The sequence below is a fragment of the Stegostoma tigrinum genome, chromosome 42 (assembly GCF_030684315.1).
Source record: "Stegostoma tigrinum isolate sSteTig4 chromosome 42, sSteTig4.hap1, whole genome shotgun sequence".
NCBI lineage: Eukaryota > Metazoa > Chordata > Chondrichthyes > Orectolobiformes > Stegostomatidae > Stegostoma > Stegostoma tigrinum.
Window position 1 is genome coordinate 13,377,083 of NC_081395.1, and position 26,335 is coordinate 13,403,417.

Here is a 26,335-nt window from a genome sequence, read left to right on the forward strand (position 1 = left end):
CCCAGGTTCAAATCCCAACACAGCAGATGGTGGAATTTGAATCCAATAAAATATCTGGAATTTACAATCTAATGATGACCAATTTTCAGGAAAAACCCATCTGGTTCACTAATGCCCTTTAGGGAGGAACTGCCATCCTTACTTGGTCTGGCCTATATGTGACTCCAGACCCACAGCAATGTGGTTGACTCTTAACTGCTCTCTGGGGAAATTAAGGAGGGGTAATAATGCCCCAATCCCATGAATGAATAAAAGCAAAGTTCTGCTTTCTGTTTGTGAGCTGTGAGTGGCCTTTTTCTCTCTCCCTACACCATTGACTTTGCATTCTTAAGATGTAGGTAACACTGGCTAGGCCGTCCCTTAATCCCTTTGAACATAGAACAGTATAGCACAGAACAGGCCCTTCAGCCTTTGAGGTGGAAATGGGGAGCCGCCTTCTTCAACAGCTGCAGTCCGTGTGCTGTGGATTGACCTACAATGTCCCTTAGAGAGGGAATTCCAGGATTCCATCCCAGCGACACTGAAGGAGCGGCCGATGTATTTCCAAGCCAGGATGGTGAGTGACCCCCACCTCCCCCCGCCACCCCCAGTTGAGACATTCATCAGGATGACTATTTGAAATGGAGCAATGAGCAGGGTCAGGGCAGGAGAATGGCACTGAGTGAAATGCTCACTTGGAGAGCTGACAGTGATGATGGGCTGGTGGGTCTCTCAGCATCTGAGGAACTCTCCCTCTGTCTCAGGAAGCAGTGAAGGTAGGGCCATTGAATGTTTTTAAGGCACAGATCAATGGACACACAAACATGGCAGTCAAAAGATATTGGGGCGCTAAGTGGATTTGGGACACAGTCAGGTGAGCCATTGAATGGCCGAGCAGGATTGAGAGGCTGAACGGCCTACCCTGCTCGAAATTTGAATTTTTTACATTAATTCATGGGATGAGGGTGTCACTCGCTAGGCAGCATTTATTGCCCATCCTTAATTGCACCGAGGGCAGTCAAGAGTCAGGGTCTGGAGTCACATGCAGGCCAGACTGGGTAGGCTGTCCCTCAGTGAACCAACAATTGGTTCCAACAATTTCCAACAATTAACAATGGCTTCATGGTCATCATTAGACTCTTAAATTCAGACTTTTATTAAATTCAAGTTCCACCGTCTGCCGTGGTGGGATTCAAATCCAGCTCCCCCAGAATATTAACAATTTGGAGACAGTAAGGACTGCAGATACTGGAAGCTAGAGTCAGTAAATGTGGAGCTGGAAAAAGGACAACAGATCAGACAGTATCCGAGGATCAAGAAAGTCAATGTTTAGACCCGAAATGTTGACTTTCCTGTTCCTTGTTTGCTGTCTGAACTGCTGTGCTTTTCCAACTCAATTGACTCTAGCTTCCAGCATCTGCAGCCCTTACTGTCCCCAAGTCACTGAAAAGTGTACTGCCAAGTCTCCTCCAAGGATGCCCAACTTGAAGAAGTTTTCCTCCTCCCTCTGGAGTCCTGACGGAAGGTTTCGGCCTGAGATGTTGACTTCTCTGAGTTAACAGTCAAGAGATAATACCACTGGGCCATGACGTCCATCACTCGAGGAAGGGTCACCGGACGCGAAACTTTATTTCTGATTTTTGTCTTCACAGATGCTGCCAGACCTGCTGAGCTTTTCCAGCAACTTCTGTTTTTGTACATCCATCATTAGGTTTTTTTTTGCCATCGGAAGGCTGAAGTCAGACGTAGGAAAAGACCACTCGGCCCTCGAGCCTGCTCCAACATTCCATAAGGGTGTAACTGTTCCAGTTATGGTCTCAACCATTCTTTACCGCCTGAACTGCCACTCTCCCTCTTCCTCAACCTGTGCACCCCTTCCGCTCCATAACCCTAGATTCTCTCGTCAATCAAAACTCAAATCTAACTCAACAAATCTAACAACTGAGCCTCCACCTTGTTACGGGGAAAGAGAACTTCATGCTCTTTAAAGCCCTCTCAGCAAGAGAGAGAAAATTCTCACTTCTATTGTAAAAGTGAGTGGTGTTACTCTTGAATCATGTGCCCTACTTTCAGTCTCCCTCACAAGAGGGAACACCCTTTGGCTATGTGCCCTTTCCAGTCACCTCTAAGGCTCGAAATGCTTCAATAAGATCATTCTTTGAGTCCATCAACCCCACCAACGGATTTGGGGCTAACCATCCCTTGTGAGCCATGGCCCTCTGTGAGCTGCAAGATGTGTGCCTCTGAGAATAGCGCTACATAAAGGCACAGCTTGTCAGTTGTTGCCACATAGCAAGCAGAGGGTTCCACCCTTTGTCAGCTGAGACACCCCATGAGAAATACCACAGTTTGGATTAAAAATAAATATTCCGCTCATATCCGACTTGACGGGTTTGTGTTTCATCTCATGGCATCTGCAATACTGAAAAACTTCTTATTTGCTGAGGCAGCCTAAATATTAATGGGAATGCTGAGCGGCTTTCAACATTTATGAATAGGAAGATAATAACCCTTCTGACAGAAAGAGGCTGGAAAAATTAGGATCATTTTGAAAGAAATTTTATTTCTCATCCACAACCCCTGCCCCCATTCTCTACTATGAACCTTGACACAATCATCACCTTCCAGCAAGGCCAATAGATTAACCACATCATCAAGGCTGAGGGCACTGAAGCTTGCAACGCTGGCTGGACTGCTAAAATATTCATTCCCTTCTGTGGGCATGGCTGCAGACAGATACACATTCCTCCCAAAAGGAAAGCTTACACATTCTGAATCGGTGGCGGCACTGTGTAACAAGCTTAGTCGGAGTGTCTGACGATGCAAGAGGTTTCCTACTACACTCACTAAACCCCTTACCTGTTCTGCTTTCTCCAGGGCGATTAGGTATGGACAACAGTTAACCCCTGCAGCCCACATCCCATTGATAAACAGCCGACCACCACCTCCACCTCCCACTCGCTGGTGTAAGTCACATGTACTTTAAAACCCCACCCATTTAGCATCTCTTGCCCAGCCAGACTATTCCGAGTTAGGTACTAATTTCGCTGTGTACTAGGGGTTCTAGTCGTCCCCAGTGTTACAAAGGATGGGGACTGGCCTCTTTGCCATGGGTCACTCCCAAGCAGCTGGACCTTTCCATATCACTTGTTGTACGTGGAAAAAATTGTGAGAGAAAACAGCTTTGAGCACAAGTCCATCCGGCAGTGGTCAGCATCCTGGAAACCCGGTGGGAAAAGAGGACGGATTCTGTTGGGCTGTTCCCTAAGCAGACTTGCAATGTCATTTGGCAGACTACCTCATCATCAGAACTTTCCAACAAGCACCACCAACGTATCTTGGCTGAAGGTGAAGAAGGCCACCAAGCAGTTCCTTCGAGCACGGTGCCCTCGAAGCAGCTGCGCCGCTGGAGGAACTGTCAACATCTCCTTCTGGAATGTGCCTTTGCAAAGAAGAGAAAGTTGCAGTAGCTTATTTCGAGGTTCATCCTGAGAAGCTCCATGACATGGGACTCAGTGCTCTACAGTCCATTCCCAGGCACACACACCAAGACAAACATCGACCATCAACTCAGTGAAAGACGCTCTTTGGTCTGCCTGAAACTTGTTGGTCTTCCAGTGCAATGAGCTGATTTCAACCGAGTGTTGCAGACTGGCACATTCTTAAGGCCCAGTACTATGTGCTGAGGGATGCACTAAAGCTTGGGGCATCTGCTGCCAAGACTCAGTGGGGAGAGACCACTGCCCAAGGTCTTTCGGCCAAAGTACAATGGGGGTCTGTTCAATTATCAGACCCTCTCAGTCCGTCAAATGTATGAAAATGCAGTCCTGCACAAGTAAGAAATGTCTTGTTTTTTTTGGCAACTGCAGCAAATGCCAAATTCCAATATTTGTTTGTTCTTCTTTTGTAAGAACAGTCGCAGTGTATGTATATAATTATATTTTATGAATAAAAAGTACCTTTGCGATATATAAAAAAACAAAAATACTGCGGATTCTGAAAACACAAAATATGACCAGAAAAGGCTGGAAAGACTCTGGCGGTCTGGCAGCATCTGTGGAGAGAGAAACAGTCAATGCATTTCTCTCCTAGGATGCTGAAATTATATGCAGAGAATGCTTCAGATATTTCTGTGAAGACCTTTCCCTTTGGGAGAGATCAGGGGAATGTAGTTTACAATGCAAACAGGGGTGTCTCCCATTTAAAATGGCAGTGAGAAGAAAATTTTTCTCTCAGAGGATCATGGAAGATCAGGAGGTCATTCAGCCTTCAATCCTGTTCCACCATTCAATTTGGCTGCACTTGTTCCTGAATACCCTGAACCAGGAACAACATATTCACCTTCTTTCCAAACTTTTTTTGGATATTCCCCCTCCCAAACATTAGCCCTAACAGAGTTTGCAGCAGAAGGGGGAGGACAAACACACATGTAAATCCCCATTCATCTTAAGGTGAAAAAGTGCTTCCTGGCACTCCCCCCGTCGATACACACACGCCCAAAAACACAAAGAGACATAAACACACCCTCTCTCTCTCACACACCCTCTCTCTCTCACACACGTAGCCACACACATTGTCTCTCTCAGACATGCAAATAAGCACTCTCGGACACACGCGCGCGCGCACACACACACACAGCCACCCAGACCTTACCACATGCTTCTTGCCCAAGTTAGAAAACTGTACAAAGCAATTCACTCTTCAGTATGTGGTGTCCTCGACACAATGACAGACATGTTTGATGTCAGGTAGCTCACGCTATTGGAAAATGTAATTTGAAGTAATTCTTCCGATTTATTTTCTCTCTAGCAGTGTTTCCCTTTTACACTTCTAGATCACAGGAGGTTGTAGTAGCGTCAATGGGCAAATAACACTCTGGGGAATCCACGTTATCAGAAGGATGTGATATCACAGGAGAAGGTGCAGAGAAGATTCACGAGGACGTTGCGTGGGCAATAGAGTTTCAGTAATGAAGGGAGACTGGACAGATTGAGACTGTTTTCCTTACAGCAGAGGAGATTAAGAGGAATATGATTGAGATGGATAAAATTATGAGGAGCACAAACAGGGCAGACAGGAAGAAACTATCCCTTTGATGGAACAATGTTCTGATGTCTCACATTGTGATATTTTCCAGTGACCCCTGATTAGTAGTACAAAAACTGATGTACTTGGAGCATCAATGTTATTTCTTGATTTTTCATTTGTTACTATTGTACCATTGCTGATAACAAAATTTAAACTTTTAAAATTCAGTAATTAAATGTTTTTCAAAGAACCGTCCCATAAATGAAGAGAAATTAAAGTAGTTCAAATATTGATGGATTTCGAAGACACAAATTGATGGAAGGTTTAATGACTTGGGGGGGGGGGGGGGGCGAAGATTTAAGTGGCAGGAGGTTTAGAAGGACGTGAAGACACTGTTTTTCACTCAGAGTGGTGGGAATCTGCAGCTCACTGCCAGTAAGGATGGGAGAGTCAGAAACCCTCCTAACATTTAAGAAATATTTAGATGTGCACTTGCAATGCTAAGGCATACAAGGCTAAGGGTCAAACAATGGAAAACAGGATTAAAACGGTGAGGTGGTTGTTTTTGACTGGCACTGGGGCTTGATGGGCTGAAGGGCCTTTCTCTGTGCTGTATATCTTCATGACACTGGGTTCAGATCTCAGCTGGTGGGAATTCAAGGTCAATTAAGAAATTTCAAACTGAAAGCCAGTCTCAGTTAAGTAACTCCCATTGGTTGTCACAAAATTTAGAAGGTACGGTTAGTACGTTTGTGGATGACACCAAGATTGGTGGAATAATGGGCAACAAGAATGGTTATCTGGGGATGCAGATCTCGATCAACTAGCCCAGTGGGCGGAGGAATGGCAGATACAGCTTAATAAGGCAAACCAGAGCAGGACTTACATACTCAGTATGGGGAGTGTTATAAAACAATGAGATCCAGGGGGTACTGGTTCATAGCTTCTTGAAAATGGAGTCACGGGTGGATAGGTTAACAAGGATGGCTTTTAGCATGTTTGCGTTCATTGGTCAGAGCACTGAGCGTGGGAGTTGGAACATCTTGTTGCAGCCTTACCAGGCCTCTGCTGGAGTACTGAGCCCTGCTCTGGTCGTCCTGTTATAGGATTGACATTGCTAATCTAGAAAGAGTGCAGGAAAGATTTACCAGAAATCCACATGGACAGGAAGGTTTGTGTTTTCAGGAGAGGTTGGGTAGGCTAAGACTCTTCCCTGGAGCATAGCAGACTGAGGGGTGACCTGATAGAAGTCTATGAAATCATGAGAGGTAGGTAAGCGACAGCTTTTCCCCACAGTAGGGGAGTCTAAAACTAGACGGCAAAGGTTTAAGGTGAGAGCAGAGGGATCCAAAAGGGTCCAAAGGGGCAATGTTTTCTAACCAGAGGAAGGAAGTACAATTTCATCATTTAAGAAACAATTAGACAGGTACATGGGTGGCATGGTTATGGAGGGATATGGGCCACCACAGGCAAATGGGAGGAGTTTAAATGGTGAAAACTGGAGGCAAGGGGCAAGTTGGGCCAAACGGCCTGTTTCACGCTGTAGACATCTATGTAGATTGTGACCCCAAAAACCCGTCTGGTGTCCCAACGATCTTTTTGGAAGGAAATCTGCTACCCTTCCCTGGTCTGACCTCCCTGTGACTCCAAACCCCTCAGTGGTATGGTCAAACTCTTAAGTGCCTTCCGAAATGATCACACAAATCCACGAGGCTTCACGCCAACAGCAATATCCCACGTAAGAATAATTTCATCCACAAAATTTTTCCAGCATTGGCTGCCTGGCCCATGAACTCTGGAATTCCCTCTCTAATCTCTCTTGCTGATCCTGTAAGACAGTCCCTAAAACCAATCTCTCCTGACGGAGATTTTCAGCTATGTGTTCGAATAACGTAGCTCAGCTTTGAAGTGTGTTTAGTAAGGAAAAGGTAAAGGCCCCACAGTCTCATTAGGGAGAGAGAGGCCTGGTGGAAGTTTAACCTGAGAGGCCCCATGCCTCAGCTGGGGGGGTGGTGGGGGGGCGGGGGAGAGAGAGAGAGAGAGAGAGAGAGAGAGAGAGAGGGTGGGACCTTCGCAGTAACCTCAGCTACTGTGGGAACTGAAACCAAGATGTATGGTATCACTATGAGTCACAGGCCCAGCCATCCAACCATCTGAGCTAACTGAGCCACTCCAAGGTGCTTATGAAGCACCTTAAGATGTTTAATTACTTTAAAGAAGCTATACAAATGCAAGCTGTCATACCAACCTCAACTTGTCCAGATCTTAGTTATTAATTCATATTTTTGGTATGATTTTAGTAGACAACAATATCACATTCATACAATCCCTACAGTGTGAAAGCATGCCATATGCCCCAGCCCCTACCCTAGCCCTGTAACCCTGCTTTTCTCATGGGTAACCCACCTAGCCTTCACATCCCTGGACACTATAGCACGGCCAGTCCACCCAAACTTGCACATCTTTGGACAGTGGGAGGAAACCAGAACACCCAGAGAAAGGGGAGAACGTGTAAACTCCACACAGACAGTCATTCAAGGGTGGAATCCAGCCTAGGTTCCTGGTGCTGTGAGGCAACAGTGCTGACCACTGTGCCACCGACACCCACATGGCACGTGGTATGAATCATAGAATCCCTACGGTGTGGAAACAGGCCCTTCGGCCCAACTAGTCCACACTAAACCTCAGAGCACCCACCCAGACCCAGACCCATCCCCCTAATCTACACGTCCCTGAACACTACGGGCAACTTAGCATGGCCAATCCACCTGGCCTGTACATCTTTGGACTTTGGGAGGAAACCCACGCAGACACAGGGAGAATGTGCAAAACGCCACACAGACAGTTGCCTAAGGCTGGAATTGAGCCCGCGTCCCTAGCGCTGTGTGGCAGCAGTGCTAACCACTGAGCCACCCTGCCACCCTACTACTCACCTGGCAAGTGGTTTGCTCTGGCTATGATACAATTGATTCCAATCACAAACTAACCAGCCAATCTCCCATGGTGATGTGCAAGATGAATGGAGAGACCAAATATAATTTCAATTGGTGAGTTAGATGATGAGGAATAATTGCACTAGGCTTTCAGATGCGATTCAATAAACACACTGAACAAAAACCTTCTCACCTCGTTTTTATATAGATCCATTACAAAATTCTCTCATCTTGAACTTCTAACAGAAATTGGCTCCTTAAACAATTATGGTGTCCCCAGCTTGGAAAATAATAGTTTAAAGAAGGAAGAACACACCGATGCTCATATTTGTGTGTGTAAGAGTATGGTTGTGCATGTGTACATGATTTCCCATGCTCGTCTGTATAGGACTGTTCTGCAGCTGTCAATACAGGATAAGTGTGAATGTGTGACCATGTGACACTGTATGCATGCATGCATTTCTGTGTCTCTCTCCATCTGTGCACGCATGTGTGTGTGAGCAAGTGTCTCTGCATGTGTACATGCACATCTGTGTGCATGTGTCTGCATTTGTACATGCCTCTGCTTGTGTGCATGTCACTGCATCTGTTTGCACATCATTGCATGTTTATGTCTCTGTATCTGTGCATGCATCTATGTCTTTGCAGGTGTTCATGCATGTGAGCTATTCTCAGCATATACGTGCACTTGTTTCTGCGTGTGCGCACACATATCATTGCATATGTATGCTTATCAGTACGTGTTTGTGTCTCTGCATCTGTGTGTTGGCAGGTCTCTGCATGGATGCATGTATGTGTGTGTGCTTGTCTCTGCATCTGTCTGTAATTGTGTGTGCATCTGTGTCTGTCTCTGCAGTGTGTTCACATCTGTATGTGTTACATCTCTGCAAGTGCACGAGTGTCTCAGCAGCTGTCTATGTGCAGCGTGTGTCTCTGCATGTGCATCTCTTGTATGCATGTCTCTGCCTGTGTGCATATCTGCATGTACAAGTGTATGTTGCTTAATTCTACACTTGGGGACCCTGGAGAACTGATATCTTGCAAACACGTTTTGCCGAAGATGTCTATAACTGTAGCTGTAATCGTCACAACAAATTAACTTCTAAAGCAGAGTTTGGTGACTACAAAAATTCCACTGAGAGAGAAAGAATAGTGCAGCCATGGACACAGGACAATTGTAGGGATCACTTTGTGCTACAAAAAATGCTGTGAAATCTGTGCCGCACTTTCTGATGGTGCAATGGGCTTGGATTATAAATCCTGTATCTAGTCAGATGGACTTCTAGCTTCAACAAACACTGATACTGTCAGAATTATCATGAGCGAAGACTGCCATAAACATCAGACATCTGTGCATCTGCTGCACAAATTCCTCAGCAAACACACCAGGTCTGGTACCCTCCCCTGCCTATCTCTCAGGTCCACAAAATTTATTCTTCATAATTGTTTGTTTCCAAAAGAAAGTTTCAATGATGTGACTGAAGAGATACTGTATAGATTCCTGCAGATATGGTCTCACATTTGCCCTTTATAACTGAAACATCCTTACTTTTGCCTTCAAATCCCCTCACAAAAAAATGATAACACTCGACCAGCTTCCCCGATTCCTGTTGTACTTTCTGTGATTCAGCGTGCACCCAGATGTCTCTCACCTCAGAGCTCTGCATGCTCTCACCATTTAAATATACCTCTTTTTCATGGTTCCTGCCAAAATAGGCAATTTCACATTTTCCTACATTTTATACTATTACCCGATCTTTGCCTGCTCACAAACAATGTGCTTCCCTTTGCAGAAAAGGTAACATCCTAGCACTGGTCCTTGTGGCACAACACTTGTCGCCAAACAGAAAGTAGCACATTTATGCCTACTTTCTACTTCTTATTGGTCAGCTTTGATCTTCTATCCATGCTAATATGCCATCCACTACATTGTAATTGGTAATGTTCTAGTTGAGGCCACAACCAGCTGAGCCCGAGATCCTGCTGAATCATAGAATTGTTATGGCACATGAGACCATTCAGTCTATCATGCCTACACCCAGTTCTATTACATAGTGCCAACCTCCTGCAATTTCCCCATGTCCGCTAGTGAATGGTGGAATAGTCTGAAGGGGCCAAATGTCTGACCCCTGTTCCTGCTTTGTATGTTCATTGAAACTGCACGCCCTCATTCTGTCATCCATCCTTTATACAGTATCCACTATCCTTTACGCTGCACCTTCGAGTGAAATCATAGTTCCAAGGTAATACACTATTTGTCTTTTGGCAACTTTTTTCAACAGTGGGATGGTGGTAGTGGTGTTGGGGGAGAGGTATAGAGGTGGACTAGAGTTAAAGGAGTGGACAAAGCTGGAAGAGATTGCAGAGAGTGGATGCAGCAAGGCTATGAGGTGATTTAATTCCACAATGGGAATTCCCGCTGAGTTGGAAGTGTGAGGATACAATGTATTTAAGAGCTGCGTTTTGTTCTGGTTTCTTCTGAACACCACCAAATGTTAACATGTGGCATAGTGGCTCAGTGGTTAGTGCTACTGCCTCATTGTGCCAGGGAACCTGGTTCATTTCCACCCCGGAGGACTGTCTGCATGCAGCTTGCACATTCTCCCTGTGTCTGTGTGGGTTTTGTCTGGGTGCTTCAGTTTCCTCCCACAATCCAAAGATTATACAGGTTAAGTGGATTGGCTATGCTAAGTTGCCAATAGTGGGGAGGCTAGGTGGATTAGCAATGGGAAATGCAGGGTTACAGAAATAGACGGGTGGATCTGGGTAGACTGCTCTTCAGAGGGTTGATATAGACTCAGTGGGCTGAATAGCCTGCTTCCACATTGGAGGGATTCTATGATTCCTTTTAGAGATATTCTGGGGGACAGGTAGAGCTCTGTGCTCTGAATGTGTCTTTTTGCTAAGGGTGTGTTTATGGGATGTTAGTATACTGGCACAGTTTATACTGGCACAGTTAATTTGTAATAGTTACTGTATCTATTATTCTGTCAAGTTTTCCCATTATTCCACTCCTTCTTTCTTTTGTTATGTTTTGACTACAGTGGATAAATAAAGTGTGGCTTGCTTTAAATCCAGTAGTCTGATTAATCAAATTCAATCTGGAATGCAACACTTTACAGTTATCTTTAAAATAAGAAAATGTTAGGTCTAGAATATCTTCTGAATGTGTTGAGGCCGTTTGGTCTGGTCCACACGAGGTGCAACAAAGAACAAAGAAACCTACAGCACAGGAACAGGCCCTTCGGCCCTCCAAGCCTGCGCCGATCAAGATCCTCTGTCTAACCTGTCATCTATTTTCTAACGGTCTGTGTCCATTTGCTCCCTGCCCATCCATGTACCTGGCCAAATATATCTTAAAAGACGCTAACGTGTCTGCGTCTACCACCTCCGCTGGCAACGCGTTCCAGGCACCCACCACCCTCTGTGTAAAGAACTTTCCACGCATATCTCCCTTAAACTTTCCTCCTCTCACTTTGAACTCATGACCCCTAGTAATTGAGCCCCCAACTCTGGGAAAAAGCTTTTTGCTATCCACCCTGACTATACCTCTCATGATTTTGTAGACCTCAATCAGGTCCCCCCTCAATCTCCGTCTTTCTAATGAAAATAATCCTAGTCTATTCAACCTCTCTTCATAGCTAGCACCCTCCACACCAGGCAACATCCTGGTGAACCTCCTCTGCATTCTCTCCAAAGCATCCACATCCTTTTGGCAGTGTGGCGACCAGAACTGTACACAGTACTCCAAATGTGGTCAAACCAAAGTCCTATACAACTGCAACATGACCTGCCAACTCTTGTACTCAATATCCTGCCCAATGAAGGAAAGCATGCCATATGCCTTCTTGACCACCCTATTGACCTGCGTTGTCACCTTCAGGGAACAATGGACTTGAACAGCCAGATCTCTCTGTTCATCAATTTTCCCCAGGACCTTTCCATTTACTGTATAGTTCGCCCTTGAATTCGATCTTCCAAAATGCATCACCTCGCATTTGCCCAGATTGAGCTCCATCTGCCATTTATCTGCCCAACTCTCCAGTCTATCTATATTCTGCTGTAATCTCTGACAGTCCCCTTCACTATCTGCTACTCCACCAATCTTAGTGTCATCAGCAAACTTGCTGATCAGACCAGCTACACCTTCCTCCAGATCATTTACATCTATCACAAACAACAGTGGTGCCAGCACAGATCCCTGTGGAACACCACTGGTTACAGGTCTCCAATTTGAGAAACTCCCTTCTACTACTACCCTCTGTCTCCTGTTGCCTTGCCAGTTTTTTTATCCATCTAGCTAGCACACCTTGGACCCCACGTGACTTCACTTTCTCCATCAGCCTGCCATGGGGAACCTTATCAAATGCCTTACTGAAGTCCATGTATATGACATCTACAGCCTTTCCCTCATCAATCAACTCTGTCACGTCCTCAAAGAATTCTATTAAGTTGGTAAGACATGACCTTCCCTGTACAAAACCATGTTGCCTATCACTGATAAGCCCATTTTCTTCCAAATGGGAATAGATCCTACCCCTCAGTATCTTCTCCAGTAGCTTCCCTACCACTGACGTCAGGCTCACCGGTCAGTAATTACCTGGATTATCCTTGCTGCCCTTTTCAAACAAGGGGACAACATTAGCAAGTCTCCAGTCCTCTGGAGTGTCTAAGGACACTGCAAAGATATCTGTTAGGGCCCCGGCTATTTCCTCTCTCGCTTCCCTCAGTAACCTGGGATAGATCCCATCCGGACCTGGGGACTTGTCCACCTTAATGTCTTTTAGGATCCCTAACACTTCCTCCATCTTTATGCCAAAGATTAGCGAGTGCTGGGTAATCGTCCACTGCTTTGTCAGTTCCTCTCAAATCCTACCCAATGGCCGTCGGCCAGGGTTCTGATGGCTGCCACTGAGTCCGCTCTCCCACCGGGCAGCAACTCAACAGCAAAGAGGGTGGTGCAGAGGTTAGCACTGCTGCCTCACAGCACCAGGGACCTGGGTTCGATACCACTCTCAGGCAACTGTCTGTGCAGAGTTTGCATGTTCTCCCTGTGTCTCTGTCTGGTTTCCTCCCACAATCCAAAGATGTGCAGGTTAGGGTTGACTGGCCGTGCTAAATTGCCTACAGCGTCTAGAAATATGTAAGTTTGGCAGGTCAGCCGTGGGAAATGTTGGTGGGTCTGGGTGAGACGCTCTTTGCAGGGTTAATGCAGACTTGATGGGCCCACTGGCCCTTACCTGCACTGTAGGGTTTCTATGATTCATTGCTGAAGGTTTATTCCTGAATTTCTAGTGAAGTCAGATTGTGTAGTTGGGCTGTACCTTGCTGACATACGCCGAATAATTTATGAGAAACGTTTCTCCCCACACCCACTACCTGCCTTTGCTTTTTCACCCTCCTGCCGCTGGATTATACAGATTAGCCATCTCCCCTTACATGGCAGCTTACTGTCACTGCCTGTGGATTCACTATCCACAGGCCCCAGCTCAATGCTCTGGGGACACAGGTTCACATCCTGCAGAGGTAGAATGGAAACGGGGTTCACAAAATCTGAAAACTATTCTCAGAAAGAGGAATAACATAAGACAAGAAATTACTGTCGATTGTTGGTTCAGGAAGTGTACTAAACTAACCGGGCTGGGCCTACCTGTAACTCTAGACCTGCAGCCTCACAACTGTTTCGTAACTACCGTCTCAAATTGCCCCCTATCCTTTGAAATGGCCCTAGTGAGCCACTCAGTTCAACGGGCAATTAGGAATGGGCAATGACAGGCCAGCAACGCCATATCACATCAAAGAAGATTCACGTAGATAGGTTGGCACAGATTCAATGGGCCAGAGGGTCTCCAGCTGAGCTGCATGCCTCTATCGTTTGAAGATGTGTTATAAGAATCTGTATCCCTCTGGGTCACTGATCATTATTTTGTTGGGATTAACCATCGAAGGATTTAAATTTGGTTCACTTGTGTCCTTTCCAGGGAGGAAAATCTGCTGTCCTTACCGGTTTGGACCTACAAGTGACTCCAGACCCCATCGCTGATTGATAACCACTCGCTGCAAATGGCCGGTCAGCACTGGGACAATTCGGGACAGGCAACAAATGCTGGCACTGTCAACATCCTATCAAAGAATCACAAAGGACAAAAGTGTCCCCTCTGAGGCAAGGAACATGCTGATATTTCATATTTCACCCGCCCCTCCCCAATTCCTCTTCACTCCCAATGAACTCCATTCTTTCTCCCTCTCCTAGTCCACACATTATTCCCTTAGCATGGATTCTGCACCCTTTCAAATGAGGAACGAGGCTTGAACAGCTGAAATATTAAATATCAAGGCCGAAATTTCCTTGACGTTCGGGCTGAAAGGTGGGGAGCAAAGGGGAAAAGTTTGAAAAAAGATGAGGGGAGGAAGGTAAACTTGAGTCAACCCACTTCCACAACTTCTCTGCATTTCCAATGCACAGATGTGGCAACCAGCTTTCATTTTCATCAATTCAGCGCCAATTGGGAATGATTACAAGCAAACACAGCTTCCAAATTAAACATGGGCTGGGTTTTACTTGACTGGTTTATAACCTGAGGTGCCAAGCTGCCAATCAACTTCAACAATTGTGCCCCATGCATCATTCTATGACTTGGTAAGGACTGAGACAAAAAAAAAGCATACTTCGAAATATAAAGAAGTAGAAAACCAATTAAATATTGAAGGCAATGGTAAGACTGAAGGACATGTCAACCGAGGAGAGATGAGAAATGTTTAGTGTGGAGTAGGTAGGAACAGTGGGAGGCTCAGGGAACTGGACTAGGAGCTAAACAAGCCTGTCCTGCAAGTAATTAATTGCGACAATTAAAATGGAAATTATGAGGGCAAAATATGCAGGCAGCCTACAGGGAGACACATAAGGAGCAGACATTGAGGAAAGAGCAAGCATTGGCTCCAATTTTAAAGATGAATAGGAAGCACAGTGATGGCGGCCTCCAAAACTGATTGCAGAACCCATTGGGAGGGGGAAAGGAGGCCATCCCACATGTCTCAACAGGCACACTTTTGCAGGGTGACATCCCAACTGTCGGGGCACAGAGTGGAGATCGGGGACAGTCAGGGTGGCAGATTGGGGAGCGTGGGAAAGGGTGCAGAATCTGCACTAAGGGAATAATGTGGGGACCAGGAGATGGCCAGAGGATGGATTTCAGTGGGAATGAAGAGGAATGGGGGAAGAGGCAGGTGGGAGGTGAAGAGGGTGGAGATCAGGAGGGGGAGAGGGCGGAGATTGTGAGAAAGTGGAGATTGGGAGGGAGGGAGTGGGAGGAAATTGGGATGGAGGGAATGGGAAGAGGGTGGAGATTGAGAGAGAGGAGACAGGGTGAAGACTGGAAGGGGAAAGAGGGTGGAGATTGGGAGTGGGGAGAGAGGGTCTAGATCAGAAGAGGGGGCAGAGGGTGAAGATTTGGAGACAGAAGGGAGGACAGAAGGTGACGATTGGAAGGGGGAAGAGGGTGTGGTGGAGGGACTGGAGATAGGGAGAGGGCGGGGATTGAGGGAGGAGGGTTGAGATTGAGGGAACGGGGAGACAACAAGGATTGAGGAGAGGTAGAGAAGGATAGAGTGGAAATTGGGGGCGGAGGGGAGAGGGTTGTGATTGAGAATAAATGGGAAAGTAGAGGGTGAACATCAGGGGAAAGGATAGTGATTGAGGAGAGGTGAGAGGGAATGGGGACGATGTGGAGATCAGACAGGACTGAATGTAAAACTTGGATGGATGACAACTAAAGTAACAGAAAAGAGAGAATTATGATAAATGGATCAATTTCAGCACAGCAAATCTTAACTAGTGGAGTGTCAAGTAGTCCCACGCTGGGTCCTTAGCTCCTTACAATTTATATTAATGACTTGGATGATGGAAGAATTGTGTTACAGCAAATCTGCTGATGATACAGAGATGGGTAGGAAAGAGTAAATTGTGAGCAGGATGCAAAGAGTTTGCAAATGGATATACATTGGTTAACTGAGTGGACAAAGGTTTAGCAGATGAAGTATATATTTAAATGTTTGTATAAAATTGAGACAACTATTTGCATGGAAATATTATGTCCATTTACGTGGAAAAAGCTGGAGAAGGACACTAGGTCACCATGTGCATTTAAAGGGCCAGTATAGGCACAATGGACCAAATGACCACTGTGTGCATACTAACAATTCTGTGATATCATGAGTTTCACGTGGGAGGCTTTTCACTTTGGCAAGAAGAACTGAAAAGCAGAATATTACTTAAATCCAAGGAGACTACAGAAAGCTGCTGTGCAGATGGATCTGGGTGTCCTTGCATGTGAACCACAAGAAGACAAATATGCAGGTACAGCAAGTAATTAGGAAGTTAACTTAAATGTTGACTTCTATAGCAAAGGAATGTTAAAGTGGGGAAGTCTCGCTGCAAATGTACAGGACATTGGTGAGGCTACAGTGTGCACACTGTTGGCAGCAGCTCAGAGAAGATTTGCTAATCTGATTCCTGCATGATAGGGTTTGTGTTACACAGGATCAGTCGGCAGGTTAGGCTTATACTCGCTGGAGTTGAGAAGAATGACAGATGATCTTATTGCCACATACCAGATTCCAAGGGGAACAGGAAAAAATACAAAAATAATGCTTTTTTCTCCTGGAGGAAACCAAGGGCATACTGTTTCATTAAGGATAGAGATGAGGAGGCATTTCTTCTCTCAGAGGGTCATCAGACTGTGGATCAGCGGAAGGTAAGTCATTGAGTACAACTCAACTCTGAGTTACACAGGTTTTTGATTGATGAGTGAGTCAATGGTTACAGGGAGTGGAGTTGAGGACACTAGTAGATTACTCATGATCTTACGAGAAGATGGAGCAGGTTTGAGGGGCCAAATGGCCCTGCTCCAAGCTTTTTATTAGATCTGATGTGCTGGTATTAACCAACGCTGCTGACAACTTACATTCGCGAAATGTCTTTATTTTAGTGAGATATCTTAACAGGCTTCACAGGAGTCTTACCAAAAATAATCTGACAGCTGGACAATATTACAGAAGCCAGCCAAAAGCTTAGCTAAGGAACACCTTAAAGGACGAAAGTTAAGCAGAGAGGAAAGGCACTCCAGAGCTCAGGGTGCTGGCAGCTAAAGGCACTGTCACCAAAAATGGCGCAGAATGAGTAAGGGGGTGGGGATGATTGGTCAGAAACTTTGATTGGCACACTGTGAATTCACACTGGAGGGACTTGCCAATCACAGAGTGGTGGTCTTGGAAAAGTATTCCTGCCATTTCTCAGTGTGACATGGCAGGGTTGGCGAGGGAGAGAGGGGAGCTATGATGTGAATAAGACTACTTCAGAACAAGGAGAAGAGGGCGGAAGTGGCGCTGAAGGACCATAAGACTTGAGCAGAAGTAGGCAATTCAGCCCATCAGGCTGCTCTACCACTTAGAAATAATCTGATAACCCTCGACTCAACTTTCCTACCCTTACGGAAAAGCCTTGATTCCTTTACGGAATTAAAAATCTATCTCAACCTTGGATCTTCTTAATGGCTCAGCCTCAGCAACTCTAATTGGTAAGGAATTCCATACATTCACTACCCTCTGACAAAAGAAATGTCTCCTCATCTCTGTCTTAAATGGGTGACTCCGTATTCTGAGATTATGCCCTCTGGTCCCAGTCCCTTTCGCAAGAGGAAACAAATTCTCCGTGTCTACTCTATCAAGCCCCCACGCATCATGCATGCTTTAATAAGGTTACTTCTCACTTCACTGAGTACAGGCTCAAACTACTCAATCGCTCCTCTTAAAACAATCCCTCAACTACAGAAATGCAAACTATTGTTGTTACTCCAATGAATCCACATATACAGGATTTGCAAATTGTTGCTATTTCCTTGGGGTTAATGATCACATACGCATGCTCTTGTTCACAAATTAATTGAAAAGGAAGCTGAATGTTCTTTTGTGTTACCTCGTTTTAAATTTACTGCTGAGGATTCCCATCTGTGCAGCATGATGAAGACAAGAACGCTAATTATTTTTTCCCTTTTTTTGTTGAACATGGATACAAACCTGTGCTTGATTATAATTAGCTAACAGACAAGTGCTTCCAATTCAGAGATAATTAGACACTTCAATACCAGCTCTACTGTGTAGCAGTTTATAGTTAGAGGGGATTCATTTTATCCACAAGCTGCATAATAACCTTTTGGAAACAGGTTTTCGCTTGTAGACGTAACAAACAGAAAACTCTCAAAATACAGTAAGTGAAACATCTGTGACAGTAGAAATGGGTTTTTTACTGCAATTGTGGGGAAATTGTCAGCATGCGCTGTGAAACTGGTAATAACCTGTCCAGGATGGGAACACAAGCATGTCAAAATGGAATTTCAGAGGTTGAGACCAGTGACTCTCTGCCCCTCCTCCGCATGCACTGGTGCAATCCGCAATGCCACCGATTGTTCAACATCACAGAACTGATGCAGACAGGACAGCGTATTGTGAGCACTTCTGAAAGCTGCATTCTAGGAAGAATGTGGTTGCATTGGAGAAGGTGCAGAGGAAATTTACCAGGATGTTGCCCAGGCTGCAGGGATTTTCCAGGATGCTGCCTGGGCTACAGTTTCCCTTACGGAAGGAATGGGCAGACAGGGGCTGTTTCCTTGGAGCAGAACAGATTGAGGGCAGACTTGATTGAGATGTATAAAATTACGAAGGGGGCATAGATAGGGTACACAGAAGTACACCTTTTCCCTTTGGTAGAAGGATCAATGACTGGGGGCATAGATTTGTTAAGGGGCAGGAGGTTTAGAAGGGATGTGACAAAAAATGTTCGCAGCCAGAGAGTCGTGGAAATCTGGAACTCACTGCCTGGTGCCCTGTTTAACTGACTGAGGGGGATGAGACAATGAAAGGAACAAATAGTGTTTCATCAGACTTTGTTCCAATTAGTTAAATTAGAGCGGTCCAGGACTCATGAATTTAATAGCAGATTGGGCGGGGGTGCTCTCCTGATGCAGGGGGTAGCATCTGCACTTCTTGGCCAGAAGCTCCAGCTTTGAATCCCACCCTGATGCAATCAACCTGTGGATCTTTTTGATATACAGGTTGCTGGACAGGCATACCGAAGAATGTAACAACACACCACTGGACTATCTCACAAAGCACTTGTCATATATCACAGAATCTCAGAATTGTTATGGTGCAGATTGAGGCCATTTGGCCCATCGTGGCTGGACTGATTCTGTTGGTGTCAATGTCCTGCCTTTTCCCCATATCCCTGTGCACCATTTCTAACAGAATAGCCATCCAGTGCCCTTCTTGTACGCCCCAATTGAACCTGCCTCCTCAATATTTTTAGGCGGTGCATTCCACACCCTAACAACTCGCTGGGTGGATATGATTTTCCACACATCTCCCTTGCTTCTTTTGTACATCACTCTAAATCTCCCCTCTCCTGTTCTTTATTTTAAACTTTTACCAGCGGGAACAGCTTCTCCCTATCTTCTCTGTTCAGCCCCAACTCGTGATTTTGAAAACCTCTATCAGTTCTCCCTCTCAGCTTTCTCTTCCCCAAGGAGACAGTCCCAACTTCTTCAAATCTGTCCTCATTACTGAGGTTCCTCAAGCCAAAGGGAAATTTAAAGGTTTGCACAGTACCTGGAGGGTGAGGTGGAGAGAGAAGGGCAGATGGGGAGCTGAGCTTTCAGTAGGTGGTTCTTTACACTGAAAATAGACAGTTAAGAGTGCCATGATGAATGCTGACTTGGCTGAATTTGTTCAAATAAAAGCTAGGCCTGTTTCTGACTGGGAAAGAACATCACCTCTGACAAGATGATGGAGGTCAGTGTGCCAGAGACCTCCGCATCAAGTGTGGTATCACAGAACCGCGATAGTGCAGAAAGAAGCCATTCGGCCCATCAAGTTTGCACCAACCCTCTGAAGTGCATCCCACTTGGACTGTGGGAGGAAACCAGAGCACCTGGAGGCAACCCACACAGACAATTACCTGGGAGTGGAAACAAATCTCGATCCCAGTGCCAACCACTGTGCCACCCTGTTGCCACATATCTTTGGCTGGCAAATCTTCCAGGTAGCTTTTTCCCAGTTGGGCCTGAAGTCTTACCTCTTGCAGAAGATTGCACAGTTTTACACTGCATAGAATGGAATCCCTACAGTGTGGAAGCAGGCTATTTGGCCCATTTAATCCACACTGCCCGTCTGAAAAGCACTCCACCCAAACCTATCCCCTTCACTCAGCATTTCCCACCTAAACTGCACATCTTTGGTCTGTGGGAGGAAACCGGAGCACCCAGAGGAAACCCACACGGACACTGGGAGAATGTGCAAACTCCACACAGACAGTCACCTAAGGCTGGAATCGAACCCGGGTCCCTGGTGCTGTGAGGCTGCAGTGCTGACCACTGAGCCATTGTTTCTTGGGCACAGGTGTCATAATCGTGCCAGACAAGCTTGCCCAGTGAACCAAGTGGCCTTTCCCCCACACATATTGGCTCACAGTTGCCTAATGCTGTAAACCGATTCCATGGCAATGCAGCAGCTTCCCGAGGCTTCTTCCGCAGTATCTGGAAGGACAGCAGAAGCAGAATCTATTGCCAATTTACTGAAAGGTTTTTGAGGCATCTACTGCTTTCTTTGTCGTCGCTGGGTTCAAAGTACCTAGTGACCTAACAGTGCAGTAGGAGTATTACTACACACAGAGTGCAGCGGTCCAATAGATCACATCACCACCAGCACTGTTCCAGGGAACAGGGCTCTCCTAGGCACCCACAATCTGAGAGTTACTTTCAAAGGTCACACAGCACATAACAAAATTGGAAACTTGGGTGAATAAGCAAACCCAAACCCTTCATCCCCTATATGTGGAAAATGTCCGTGTTCTCCATTGTGCTGCCCTGATGTGTTTGAGTAGGAATCCAACTCCACTGGCTACACTGGTCAAAAGAGGTTTACCTCCTTGTCTCTCCAGCATATCCAAGCTCCTAATTCACTTGAGCCTCCCCGAGCTTCCCCGACTGGTGGCCATGTTTTCAGATGCCTGAGGCTCTAATCTTTGGGAATCCCTCCTTCTATCTCTTTGCTTTGGGCACCTGTCCTAATATCTCCGAAAGTGCTTCCATATTTATTTTCTTCTCTGAAAACATTTCTGCAAAGTTGCTCAGGAGGTTTTCTGCTTTAAGTGCACACAAAGGTTTATAAAATCATCAGGGGTATTGACAAGGTGAATGGCATGTGTCTTTTCCCTTGGGTGGGGGATTTCAAGGCTCAGGGGCATATTATTACGGTGAGAGGATAAAGATTTAAAAAGACAATTTGTTTTTTCACACAGAGTGTGATTCATGTGTGGAACGGACTTCCAGAGGAAGTGGTGGTTGAGCGCACAGTTAAAATGTTGAAAAGACATTTAGGTAAGTATATGAAAAGGAAAGGTTTGGAGGGATATGGGCCAAGTACAGGCAGTTCAGACTAGTTCAGTTTGGGATTATGGTCAACATGGTCTGGTCGGATGGAAGAGTCTGTTTCCATGCTATATGACTCTATGACTATCTCACGAGTCGGGGAGGTTTGCTCTGGGGTCTAGGATCAGTTACAGAGATAGACTGTTCGCCCCAGAGAAGGTTAGAAGAACTACAGGGGGTGTTCAAAATCACAAGGGGCCTGAAGAGAGCAACCACTGCTCAGTATCAAGAAGGACACAGATTTAAAGTTATTGGCAAAAGAAATGTAAGGGAGATGGGGAGCGAAAATCCTTTCCCCACATAGAGTGCAGTGGAGGCAAGCTCAACTGAGGCTTTCAGAAGGGACTTTTAATTCAGTGGGTGTTCAGAACTAGAAGGCATAAGGTGAGTGCAGTAAGATTTAAACGGGACCCAAGAGGCAATTTTTCACACAGAGGGTGGTTTGTGTGTGCAATAAACTGCCAGAGAAAGTGGTGGATGCAGGTACAGTTAGAACATTTAAAAGACATTTGGACAGGTGCATGAAAAGGAAAGGTTTAGAAGAATTTAGGCTGATAGCAGACAACTGAGCCTAGTTTAGTTTGGGAAGCTTGGTGGGCATGGACTGGTTGGAACGAAGGGTGTGTTTCTGGGCTTTGTGACTACGAGGGGACATGAGTGTTGCTGGCTGGGTCCAGCATTTATTGCCCGTCCCTCGTTTGCCCTTGGGAAGGTGGTGGTGAGCCACCTTCCGAGACCACTGCAGTTCATATGCTGCAGGTAGACCCACTGTGTCCTTAGGGAGGGTAAAAACTGCAAGGTTACGATGAGAAGGCAGGGCGCAGGTGAATGGCCCATTCAGAGAGAGGTGTTGACATGACGGGCAATTTGGCCAATCTCTGCACTGTCGACAGTCTGTGAGCCCATGGGATGGAGGCTGTCTGGATCACAAATCCCCTGGGCACAGAACAGCAAATCCACCATGGAGTTCTGACCATAACAAGTAGTTAAATTCTGCACAGAAGTTCGATAATCCTTTTCTTTTTTGGAAAATGAAAGCACCAACGCAATTAAAGTGGTGCGGTGCTTGCGAGCGATAATGCAATGGTTGTGGGCAATACAAGACCAGCGTGCAAATGTACATTTTAGCTGCATTCAGCGCTGATAGGACCTCCATTGTATAATGACATATTGTCTTCCTGGTTAAGGCTCATTATTCCAACACCTCTAAAATTAGTGCAAAATGAGTTCCTTTGTAGTGTGCTGCTGGCAAATACTGTCCCATTTGAGTCCACTTTCAATGTGAATCATATCCATTATTGACTGTGAAACAGTCTTATTCAATATTTAATATGCTTAGTTACGGAGCAAGTATTTTCCACATCCAGAACATGATTTTTGTGTTGGCGTTTCAAGAAAAATACTAAAGGGAAGATAATATCGCGAGCTGTTTATATAATCTTAGGAAGCGCACACACTTCAGTCAGTAACAATCGCCAGTGGCTGCTCAGATAATCTAATAAATGTAGAATGGATCAGTGGGACCAAACACATTATCAAACCAATTTATTTGATCAATACTTTGTCAGAGAACTCGCAATGCATTTGAATGTTGTCTTGCTCTGGACAACAGCGCATGACCTCATCCTGGTATCTGTGTCGCAAATGCATCTCGAGAGATTTTAATTATTGATTGTTCTTTGTTGATTAATATGCGAAAAGAATTTTAAGTCTGTGCAGACTTCCAGTCATAAGCTTTACAACATCAACTCTTTGCACTCTAGCTACTGCTGGTGTAAACTGCTTGATTATAAATTGCACCCACCTCCCATGGGGAGAGGCTGAAGGTAAGCCGCACATTTTATTGTGAAAGTTAGAAGCACAGAAAATGGGAGGAGGCCATTCAGCCCTTCGAGTTTGCTGCACCACACAATAGGATTGCGGCCGATCATCCATCTCATTCCCCTCATCCCACTTCCTCCCAGTATCCTTTGGTCCATTTAGCCAAAAGAACTATATCTAAGTCCTCCCTGAAAACATTCAATGTTTTGGCCTCAACTGCTTTCTATGGCAGTGAATTTTACAGAGTATCCACTCTCTCAGTGAAGACATTTCTCCTCATCTCAGTCCTAAATGGGTCTACCATGTAATCCTTAGACTGTGACCCCCTGGCTCTGGACTCCTTGGTCATCAGGGACATGGGTCCTGAGTTTACTCTGTCTAGTCCTGTTAGAATTTTATAGGTTTCCATGAGATTCCCCACCTAGTCTTCCAAACTCCAGTGAATACAATCCTAGCCAATTCAGTCTTTCTTCATACATCAGTGCTGCCATCCTAGGAATTTCTCTGGCAAACCTTTGCTGCTCTCCGCCAACGCCAGAACATCCTTCCTCAGATAAGGAGATCTCTAACTGCACACAATACTCCAGGGGTGATCTCACCAAAGCCCCTGTAATAATTGCAGAGGATCAGTCATGATCACATTAATTGGCAAGGATGGTTTGACATTTACAGAGTCATACAGCACGGAAGAAGATCCTTTGGTCCAACTCGTCCACACCAAACAGATATCCCATATTAATCTAATCCCATTTACCAGCATTTGGCCCCTATATCTGTAAACCCTTCCAATTCATGTACTTATACAGACTACAGTTAAACAGCGAAATTGTACCAGCCTCCACCACTTCCTCTGGCAGCTTGTTCCACACATGCACCACCCTCTGTGTGAAAAAGTTGTCCCTCAGGTCCCTTTTAAATCTTTCCCCTCTCACCTTAAACCTATGCCCCTCCAGCTTTGGACTCCCCACCCTCAGAAAAAGACCTTATCTATTCACCCCAATGATGCCCCTCATGATTTAACAAACCCCTTTAAAATCAGCCCCTCAGCCTCCGATGCTCCAGGGAAAATAGCCCCAGCGTTCTCAGCCTCTCCCTGTAGCTCAATTTCCAAGTTTGTATGTCTCTCTACAGACTCAGGCAGTTGGAGCTGATGGCCATTTGGCTTTTAATGTTTCAATGAAGATCTGTAGCTCGGGTTGCAGTTGGAGTTGTTGGTTGATTCACCGAGCTGATTGGTTTTCATGCAAACATTTTGTCTCCCTTCTAGGTCAGTGATGTGTAGCCGCTGTTGAAACGCTGTTGTTCTGTCCCGCTCTGAATTTATATGGTCCGGTCTGTCATGGTCGGTAGCCCTGTTTCCAACTTGTACCATAGTGGTATGTAGATGGGGTCTATATCAACATGTTTATTTATCGCATCAGTGGTTGAAAACCAGGCCTCGAGGAATTCTCGTGCTTGTTTTTGCTTTGCTTGTCCTAGTACTGTAACTTTGTGCCAATTAAACTGATGTCCTTCTGTGTTGGAGTGCATTGAAATGAGGGAGAGTTGGTCATGCCGTTTTGCTGCAAGTTGGTGTTCATGTATCCCGGTGGCGGGTTTCCTGCCTATCTGTCCTCTTGCATTTGCTGCAGGGTATTTTATATGTCGCATTTGTCCTGCTCATTGTGAGTATGGGGTCTTTTGTCTTTGAGTATGACTGGCAAAGCGTGGCTGTTGGTTTGTGTGCTGTCCTTACTCCAAAAGGTCTCATAGTCAGTTCTGATGTGTTTCTAATATAGGGTAGAGTGGCCAGTATGTTGAGGTGTACGATGTCTTCCTGGTGTTGTTTGTTTTCCAGGCTTCAGCAGACAAATCTATTAGGATACCCATTGTTTGCAATGATTCTGTATAGGAGTTCCTCTTCATTTTTGCGCAGTCTAGGGTGTTGCAGTGAGTTATCGCTCCTGTAAACAGAGTCTTAACGCAGCTCCGTTTATGGATGCTGGGGTGGTTACTGTTGTAATTCAGGATTTGGTCTGTGTGTGTAGTCTTTCTGTATACACTGGTGAGGAATTCACCATTGTTTATTTGTTCCATCATTACATCTAGAAACAGGAATTGGTTGCTGTTCTCCTCGTCCCCGGTGAGTCTGATCCCAGTGAATATGCTGTCAAGAAGGTGGTGTGTTTCTTCTAACTTTGCTCCCTCTAATGATCAAGAAGGTATCATCCACATATCTAACCCATAGTTTAGGCTGGATCTGGAGAGGGCTGTGCATTCCAACCTTTGCAGAACAGGTTCTGCTATGAGCCCCCAGATGGGTGAACCCATGGGTGTTCCATTAATTTGTTCAAATACCTGGCTGTTGAAGATGAAATGTGTGGCAAGGCATAGATCTAAACATTTTAGCAAGTCGTCCTTGCTGATGGTTTCATTGGAGGTTTGTGACATATAAAATACCATGCAGCAACTGTGAGAAACATTGTGTAGGTCAGACAGGCAGGAAACGCGCCACCAGGATACATGAACACCAACTCGCAGCAAAACGGCATGACCAACTCTTCCTCGCTTCAATACACTCCGAAATAGAGGGGCATCAATTCAACCAGGACAAAGTTACAGCACTAGGACAAGCAAGACAAAGACAAGCACGAGACTTCCTAGAGGCCTGGTTTTCAACCATCAATGCATTTAACAAACATGTTGAAATAGACCCCATCAACATACCACTATGGTACAAAACCAGAAACAATACAGCCCATCTTGACAAACCAAACCATATAAATTCAGAGCAGGACGGAACAACAGCGCTTCAGTGGAGGCTACACAGCACTGATGACATCACCTAGAAGGGAGACGAAACGTGTGCATGAAAACTCGGTGAATCAACCAACAATGTCATTTGATTTCTCTGAACTGCTCCACCATCTGGTAAAGACGTGGTTGTTATAATTGTGGCCTCACATCCATTTTCTCACCTCCCCCCTCCCCCCCGTGACTACCTGCTCCCCCATTAATCAAGAATCTATATACCGCTGCTTTAAAAATGTTCTGTGACATCTGGTTACCTCTCTAAAAGGAGGATGGGATGTGACTGCACAGGAGAGAGGGTGC

General features: G+C 45.5%; 1 protein-coding gene across 17 annotated transcripts in view; it reads right to left on the reverse strand.

Moving 5' to 3' along the window:
* LOC125449241 (pyruvate carboxylase, mitochondrial-like) overlaps positions 1 to 26,335 on the reverse strand; it is a 765,853-nt gene that overhangs the window by 459,624 nt on the left and 279,894 nt on the right. The window lies entirely within an intron of this gene.